The sequence below is a fragment of the Oncorhynchus masou genome, unplaced genomic scaffold (genome assembly GCF_036934945.1).
Source record: "Oncorhynchus masou masou isolate Uvic2021 unplaced genomic scaffold, UVic_Omas_1.1 unplaced_scaffold_2063, whole genome shotgun sequence".
NCBI classification, from domain to species: Eukaryota; Metazoa; Chordata; class Actinopteri; order Salmoniformes; family Salmonidae; genus Oncorhynchus; species Oncorhynchus masou.
The window spans coordinates 61737-71405 of record NW_027008550.1 but is presented as its reverse complement, the minus strand read 5'-3'; positions in this window follow the sequence as shown (position 1 = coordinate 71405).

Genomic DNA, 9669 nt, shown 5'->3' with positions numbered 1-9669 from the left:
AGAGAGGGACATTCTAGAAACACACTTAGCCTGCTCTCTGATCTCTCTCTCTCTCTCTATATTCTCTCTGCTCGCTGCTCTCTCTATCTCTCTGTCTCTCTGTGTGTCTCTGTTTGTCTCTCTCTGCTTTCTGCTCTCTCTGCTGACTCTGCTCTCTCTCTGTGTCTCTCTCTTCTCTCCCTCTGCTCTCTCTCTCTCTCTGCTCTCTCTATCTGTCTGCTCTCTCTGCTCTCTCTGCTTTCTGCTCTCTCTGCTGACTCTGCACTCTCTCTTGCTCTGCTCTCTCTGCACTCTCTCTCAGCTCTCTCTCTGCTCTCTCTGGTCTCTCACTATCTCTGTTCTCTGCTCTTTCTCTGCTCTCACTCTCTCTCTGCTCTCTCTCTCCCTCTGCTCTTTCTCTCTGCTCTCTCTGCTCTCTCTCTGCCCTTTGCTATCTCTCTCTGCTCTGCTCTCTCTCTGCTCTCTGTTTTCCCTGTTCTCTGCTTTCCCTACTCTCTCTGCACTCTCGCTCTCTCTGCTCTCTATCTCTCTCCCCCAATCGCTCTCGCTTTTTATATCTTAACAGTGGTGCAGTTTGGGCAATCACCACTTGATGGCAGTGTTAAACCAGAAGTGATGAAAACAACATCACTGCAGAGAGAGAGAGCGAGAGAGAGAGAGAGAGAGAGAGAGAGAGAGAGAGCAGAGAGTGTCACGTTACAGCCTTATTCTAAAATGGTTTACATTGTTTTTTCCCTCCACAATTAACACACAACAACCCAGAATTACAAAGCAAAAACTGTTTATTTTATGTGTGCACATTTCTATAAAAAAAAAAATTGATATCACATTTACATGTATTCAGACCCTTTACTCAGTACTTTGTTGAAGCACCTTTGGCAGCGATTACAACCTTGAGTCTTCTTGGGTATGACGCTACAAGCGTGGCAAACCTGTATTTGTCTAATATGTATTTGTCTAATATTCTTCTCTGCAGATCCTCTCAAGCTCTGTCAGGTTGGATGGGGAGCGTCGCTGCACAGCTATTTTCAGGTCTCTCCAGAGATGTTTGATTGGGTTCAAGTCCGGGCTTAGGATCATTATCCTGTTGTCCAGTCTGTGTATAATATAGTGGGAGGGTAGAGAGTCAGAACAGAGGGAAGAGAGGGAGGGAGGGAGGGGAGAGAGTCAGAACAGAGGGAGGATCTGGAGCCCTGAGGGGGAGAGAGAGAGAGAGAGAGAGGGAGGGGAGAGAGTCTGAACAAAGGGAAAGAGAGAGAGAGAGGAAGGGTAGAGAGTCAGAACGGAGGGAAAGAGAGAGGGAGGGTAGAGAGTCAGAACAGAGGGAAAGAGAGAGAGAGAGGAAGGGTAGAGAGTCAGAACAGAGGGAAAGAGAGAGAGAGAGGAAGGGTAGAGAGTCAGAACAGAGGGAAAGAGAGAGAGGGAGGGTAGAGAGTCAGAACAGAGGGAAAGAGAGAGAGAGGAAGGGTAGAGAGTCAGAACAGAGGGAAAGAGAGAGAGAGAGGAAGGGTAGAGAGTCAGAACAGAGGGAAAGAGAGAGAGAGAGGGAGCGGAGAGTTATCATGTTATGTTATGACAATTATCCCGGATCCGATATGGGTGGTTCAGAGAGGTTAATTAACTTCTTGAAACTCCCCAACCCGGATCCGGGTTTGTGACTAAAGCCTCAGGCTCATTAGCATAACGCAACGTTAACGATTTCTGAAAATCGCAAATAAAATGAAAATAATGCGTCTGCTCTCAAGCTTAGCCTTTTCTTAACAACACTGTTATCTCAGATTTTCAAAATATGCTTTTGAACCATAGAAATTGACTAATTTGTGTAAGAGTATGCAAAGCTAGCATAGCATTTTGTGTAGCATGTAGCACGCAACATTTTCACAAAAACCAGATAACCAAATAAATAAAATCATTTACCTTTGAAGAGCTTCTGATGTTTTCAATGAGGAGACTCTCAGTCACATACCAAATGCGCAGTGTTTCCTGAAAGCGTCTGTGTGTAGGAGAAATCGTTCCGTTTTCTACATTGCGTCTGGCTACCGAAACGAACCGAAAATGCAGTCACCTACAACGTAAAACTTTTTCCGGATTAACTACATAATATCGACCGAAACATGGCAAACGTTGTTTGGAATCAGTCCTCAAGGTGTTTTTTCACATATCTCTTCATTGACATGCAGTTCGTGGAAGCTTGCTTTACTCTCTGTATCGTTTGGAAAAATACTGGCAGGTGACTTTTGCGCACCAATTTCGGCGCAGGACACCGGGCGGACACGTGGTAAATGTGGTCTGTTATGGTCAATCTTCCAATGATCTGCCTACAAATACGTCACAATGCTGCAGACACCTTGGGGAAACGACAGAAAGGGCAGACTTACTCCTCTCGCGTTCACAGCCATATAAGGAGACCATGGAAAACAGAGCCTCAAAAATCCTTGTCATTTCCTGGATGCCATCTCATCTTGGTTTTGCCTGAAGCTCACGTTATAGGGCACGCACAGAGAAGATCTTTGTATTTCTGGACACGTCAGAGTGTTTTCTTTCGAACGGTAGCAATTATATGCATAGTCGAGCATCTTTTTGTGACAAAATATCTTGTTTAAAACGGGAACGTTTTTCATCCAAAAATGAAATTGCGCCCCTAGAGTTTCAACAGGTTAATACTAAATCCTCATTGTCTAACTACCTGTCAATATTACCCTCTGCCCTTCACTGGGTTCATGGTGTATCAGGAATAAGGCTCCCACAAGCAGACAGCTCAGGATGGTCAGCCCACCTATAAAGCCCCACCCTCTTCCAGATAACACATCATCAGCAAGAGCCAGACACACTTTCACTTCTATGAACAAACACAGGGATGGAATGACGGGAAAAGGGAATCTTCATTCTAGAGATGGCCCCCAGAAATCTGTTAATTCCAGTTCTCCTCTCGAACACTGTTATTGTTCGCTGTGTCAATGTGTCTTACACTCCCGCAGTGCGATATGAATCCGGGTAGCTCTTTCAGCTAGCTGTCACCAGGAGTTCTTGGTATGGTTCCCCTTACAGGCCTGCCTCAGGGACTGGATTGAGTGATTTCACCTGTAATTCACCTGTAGTGCATAAAACCTTGGACATACAGGTCTGGTTAACAAACAATTTCTAATATGTTCTATCTTTAACCTCTTACATCTATGGGGGCGCTATTTCATTTTTGGATGAAAAACGTTCCCGTTTTAAACAAAATATTTTGTCACAAAAAGATGCTCGACTATGCATATAATTGATAGCTTTGGAAAGAAAACACTGAATTTTCCAGAACTGCAAAGATATTCTCTGTGGGTGCCCTAGAACGGGAGCTACAGGCAAAACCAAGATGAAACGGCAGCCAGGAAACCAGCAGGATTTTTGAGGCTCCGTTTTCCATTGTCTCCTTATATGGCTGTGAATGCGAGAGGAATGAGCCTGCCCTTTCTGTCGTTTCCCCAAGGTGTCTGCAGCATTGTGACGTATTTGTAGGCATATCATTGGAAGTTTGACCATAAGAGACTACATTTTCCAGGTGTCCGCCCGGTGTCCTCCGTCGAAATTGGTGCGTCTTTTTCAGCTGCTGGTATTTTTCCATGCGATTCTGAGGGGAAAGCAGGCTTCCACGAACTGCATATCAATGAAGAGATATGTGAAAAAACACCTTGAGGATTGATTCTAAACAACGTTTGCCATGTTTCGGTCGATATTATGGAGTTAATTCGGAAAACGTTTGACGTTTTGGTGACTGAATTTTCGGTTTGTTTCGGTAGCCAAATGTGATGTACAAAATGGAGCGATTTCTCCTACACAAAGATTCTTTCAGTAAAAACTGAACATTTGCTATGTAACTGAGAGTCTCCTCATTGAAAACATCCGAAGCTCTTCAAAGGTAAATGATTTTATTTATTTGGTTATCTGGTTTTTGTGAAAATGTTGCGTGCTAAATGCTACTCAAAATGCTAAGCTAGCTTAGCATACGCTTACACAAATTAGTGATTTGCTATGGTTCAAAAGCATATTTTGAAAATCTGAGATGACAGTGTTGTTAAGAAAAGGCTAAGCTTGAGAGCAGGCGCATTATTTTCATTTTATTTGCGATTTTCAGAAATCGTTAACGTTGCGTTATGCTAATGAGCTTGAGGCTATAAATAGAATCCCGGATCCGGGATTGCGCGACGCAAGAAGTTAACCAAGCATAATAGATCACTTGATCTGGATAAACAGGAAGTGAGAGTGAGACTGGGAAGGATGTCTCAGTGGAGTTCTATGTAGACCAAATGGGGTCTCTGACTCCTTGGCAGTTCAGGACTAAGAGCAGCTATTATGGAAGACATCTATGCAAGTCACTGTGTAGTTCATGGAAACAGGTTATAGCTCACATCATGTGAGAGGGCTACATAAATCTACATACCCAGCATGGAAGAAGATGGAGTGTAGTGAAAGTAAGGGTTTCATTTGATAACCTAGTGCATTCCAGGTAGAAAAAGTTAGAGCAGCTAATTGCTCTATAGTCAGCAGAATACAAGCAGAGTCTCCCTGACAAAGCAGATACTGACTGTGGAGTTGTCCAGAGCCAAGAGCCGGTGTGAATAGTTCAGATGAAAGATCTTAAGGAAAGGGAAACTGGTTACCTAAGGGAATGGCCTGTATGGTAAAGCTATTCACGGAAGCAGGAAAGCCAGATAATAACAGTTGTATGGATTTACACTATTTATATCCACATGTTCCTCTGAAATCTAAGCTTCCTCCTTTCACAGAGGCAAGGATAGACTGTTTACTGTTTGGTTCGGTATAGTGCTTCTGGGAAATATGTGGGGAAATCAGTACCTGCAATAGGACAGATAATGTTACTTCTGATGCGACGAATGAGTGATTTGGCAGGCTGGTTGAGATCTGGGGATTTCAGTAAGATAAGGAGGCCCAGGGCTCACATCTGGTGGTGGTTGTGTGGGGGAATGACGTTATGGCCGAGCATTACTGACAGATTGGACAGGATTATGGGCCCTTGTACATTTGGGAATGCCTTTCACACTCGTTCAACACCAAGACATGAAGTTAGCCAAATGGGAGAAAAGAGGTACTCCATCTGGGTCTTTTGATGACAGAGTATATATTAATGACATTGGGGATCCACGGGGGGGGGGGGCAGATGAGTTCAAAGCAAGAAATCAGATCCTAGCAGGATTAGAGTTAAGCATTTTCTGGTGGTCTACTCTCAATAAGAACGTGGACTGGTTTAATTAGATGTATTATAATCAGCAGCGCTTTATAAAATATACCAGAGATGCTATTAAAGGTTTGGCAGAACAGACTGAAGAAACCAGCCTGATGGCTTTGGCAGAAAAGAATTGCATTAGATATGTTATTGGCTGAAAAGGGAGGAGTATGCGTGATTATCAGGACCATGTTTGTGCTTACATCCCACATAACACACCTCCAGACGAATCAGGGCCCAAAGCCTCAGCTTCAGCTCACGGTTTGGCAGAAAACTCTTGGATACTTTTCTGACTAATTGGTTTGATAGTATGTTTGGAAAATGGAACATTTTTATGATCACTGTATTATGGGTTACCTTCATCTGTGTGACTGTTTAGTTTTATGGGGCTGTTGTCTAATTCCCTGTGTATGAGGCCTTATTTCCAGGACTGGAGAAATCGATGACAATAGATGGTGAGGTACCAGGGGATTCCAGGTTCTGACCCATGGAGGACTGAATGCATGGCTACAGAACAAGTGGACAAATCTGGATCCTTCATTTGCGGGGAACTTTGAGACCATTTTTGTATATTTAGGGAGGTTAGGTTGTACCTTGTTTCAATGAAGATTGTAACGAAAATTCTGATGAGAAGACTTATGATTCTGATGTCCTAAAAACAGTCAGTGTGAATGCAAGTAGTGGGTTATGTTTAGGTGATGTTTTGATAACAATAAATATTTCTAGTGAAAATAGAAATAGGCTTTTTAATGTATTTAATTTATTTTTTAAATATTTTAATACAACTACATGTTTTTGGATGTAGAATATTAAATCATAGGGTGGATATGTTAAGGGAATTTTTAGCAATAATGACTAATTATGTATACATTTCAATCAGGACTGACTAATCAGAATACTATTATGTTACTGTATATGTACTAATCAGAATACTATTATGTTACTGTATATGTACTAATCAGAATACTATTATGTTACTGTATATGTACTAATCAGAATACTATTATGTTACTGTATATGTACTAATCAGAATACTATTATGTTACTGTATATGTACTAATCAGAATACTATTATGTTACTGTATATGTACTAATCAGAATATTATTATGTTACTGTATATGTACTAATCAGAATACTATTATGTTACTGTATATGTACTAATCAGAATACTATTATGTTACTGTATATGTACTAATCAGAATACTATTATGTTACTGTATATGTACTAATCAGAATACTATTATGTTACTGTATATTATGTTACTGTAATGTAGAATACTATTATGTTACTGTATATGTACTAATCAGAATACTATTATGTTACTGTATATGTACTAATCAGAATACTATTATGTTACTGTATATGTACTAATCAGAATACTATTATGTTACTGTATATGTACTAATCAGAATACTATTATGTTACTGTATATGTACTCATCAGAATACTATTATGTTACTGTATAGATGTATGAATTTTCTTTTAACCTTAGTACCGAATATAATGTATGTAAATATAATCAAGAATTAGAACAATGACTGTCTGTTACTTGGTAGAAATGAATGAACTTATAGCCAGACTGGCTAGAAGGTTTATCTCCACAGGCAGACCTTGGCTCTGGTCATAAAGTATCTAAGGCTTGAGAACTATACAGCCATCGTACAGGAGCGGAGATGAGACGGGGTCGTACGCAAACTAATGATGTCATTTTCAGTTTATAACCTGTTGTAACTGTATCATGTTCAGTATTCTCGAGAATAAACGCTGCTGGTTGATTTTGAGACTGGTCTCTGTCCATTTCATGCAAATAAGAGTCTTACAAATTCTTAGAAATTGACAGAGTGTTTAATTTTAATTGGGTATTAAAACATATAGGAATATAATTACTGTAACAGGTGATAACTGTGTTTGTGGAGTAAAGCATGTGTATCTGTTGGTTTGAAATAAACTTTAGTGGATATTGTTTTTTGGGACTGATTTATGTGATTAAAGAAAACTGTAGTATCCAAGAAGTGTACTTCACATGGATGTATTATGTATTTAACCTTAATGGATGGGTGGTGACTGTTGAGAATGATAATGAATTCAGTGAATAGTTGGATATCATGAGGCCAGGCTCCTATAATGTCGTCTAGAAGTCTGTAATAGAATGTAGGTTGATGTGGGCACTTGCCCAATGCCTCTCTCTCCCATTCAGCCATGTAAATGTTTGCATATTCCGGGGCAAATTTCTTGCCCATAGCTGTTCCCTCCAACTGTAAGTAGTGCTCATCATTGAATATAAAGTCATTGTGTGTGAGGCTGATTTCTAATAATTGTAGTATTTCATTGTCTGGTCTATTGCTATCTGGGTGTGCATGGAAAATATTTCTGACCGTCTGTACTCCTGTTGCTGTATTTATGTTAGTGTGTAAGCTATCAATGTCTATAGTGAATATATATGTTTGGGAGGGAACAACTATGGGTTTGATCTTCTCAAGAAAGTGATGTGTCTCTGAGGTAGCTGGGGTGTCTAGTGAAGAGAGGGTTGATATAATGATCAATATATTGGGCTATGTTGTATGATTCGCTATTACAGTCTGATACGATTGGCCTGCCAGGAGGAACTTCATAGGGAATAGTCCAGGTTTCTAGTTCTTTATGAATGTTGCAAAGCAGGTAAAACAGTCTAGGTGGTGGAGTGTCTGGTCCAAATAGAAAGTCTCGTTGTTTTTTCGTGATGTGCCGTTTATCATAAAGTGTTTGTATGATTCTACGTAATTTAGTCTGGGTCTGTGGTTGTAGGCTGTTTCCTATTTGTTCATAATACTTGGTGTTGGTTAACTGTCTATTTGCCTCGTATTTGTATTGATGTTTGTCTAGGATCACTGTTTTAGATCCCTTATCTGCCGGTTTCTATATTATGTTGTTTATAAGTTCTTTTATGGCTTGTCTTTCGATGCGGGTGATGTTGTCCTCTCTATCTGTCTGGGTGTGATAGTTGTGAAGGGTGTCTTGGTCGGTTCTGATTAGGTTCTTTACCCTCCTATCTATCTGGGACAGTTTGGGTTCCCAGATGGAAGGAAGGGTGAATGGTAAATGGTTGTCATTTGTCTGATAGTCAAAGTAGTCTAGAAGTTTAAGTCGTCTATGATATTTATGTGTGTCCCTATGAAGTTCCTCCCAGTCAAATTTACCAGGGTGGGGAAAGAAAGACAACCCCCTCTCCAAAAGTTGGGTCTGTGCTGTTGTGAGTTGAAAAGACTTGGATAAATTCATGATGTTTGATGAGAGGGGGTCAACTACCCCCTCTGCTGGGTAATCTAAGAAAGCAACTGGGGGAGGAAAGGGGGGAGAGAGTTGGTTTTAAAAAGAAGGGTGTGGTGTAGCTAGGTGGGTCCAAATTGTGGGTAGAGCCTATTCTAAATTTAGCAGCTCACACCAATTCTTAAAAATGAGGTCTGCTGTGGTTGTTGTCCGGTGTATCAGGTCTGTTGTGTGGAATTCATCACGGGGTAGCACCAAGAGAAATGGGCCATGTGTGGTGATGTAACCGTTAATGACTGAGGTTTCATTTTCGATCTGGTGAAAGGAGGTGTGAGTGGTTAATAATGGGGATGTAAATAATTGCATTTGGGAAAGTGACGATTGCTTCCTTGTGCATTGATGCAATCTGTTTGATTGATGTTGTGTATGGGTCATTATCCATATTGTTTATGCCCACCGAGAGAACCACTATGCTGGTGTCTAAATGAACCTCTGTTTTCTCCAGAACCTTTGTGAAATGGTAAAATGTTGCTCCAGGGTAACTGTCCACTTGTATGTTTGGGTTATGAAATGGAGGGATTCTATTAACATTTGAGTCTCCCAAGACTAGTATTGGTTTATTTCCCTTAAAAATTCCAATCCGCCACCTTGCCTTTTGGTCTGTCTTTATGGTACGATGGTTTCTGAAGGGTTGCTGGGGTTGGGGTTTGATGCTGAGGCTGGGGTTGGGGTTGATGCTGGGGCTGAAGCTGGGATTGGGGCTGAGGCTGGGGCTGAGGCTGGGGTTGGGGGTTGATGCTGGGGCTGAGGCTGGGGTTGGGGTTGGGGCTGAGGCTGGGGCTGGGGTTGGGGGTTGATGCTGGGGCTGAGGCTGGAGTTGGGGTTGATGCTGGGACTGAGGCTGGGTTTGGGGTTGATGCTTGTGCTGAGGCTGGGGTTGGGGTTGATGCTGGTGCTGAGGCTGGGGTTGGGGTTGATGCTGGGGCTGAGGCTGGGGTTGGGGGTTGATGCTGGGGCTGAGGCTGGGGTTGATGCTGGGGCTGAGGCTGGGGTTGGGGGTTGATGCAGGGGCTGAGGCTGGTAAAATAATAATGATTCTACATTTATAATATGAACCTGGATCATCATAATGATTCTACATGTTATAGTATGAACCTGGATCATCATAAAGATTCTACATTTATAGTATGAACCTGG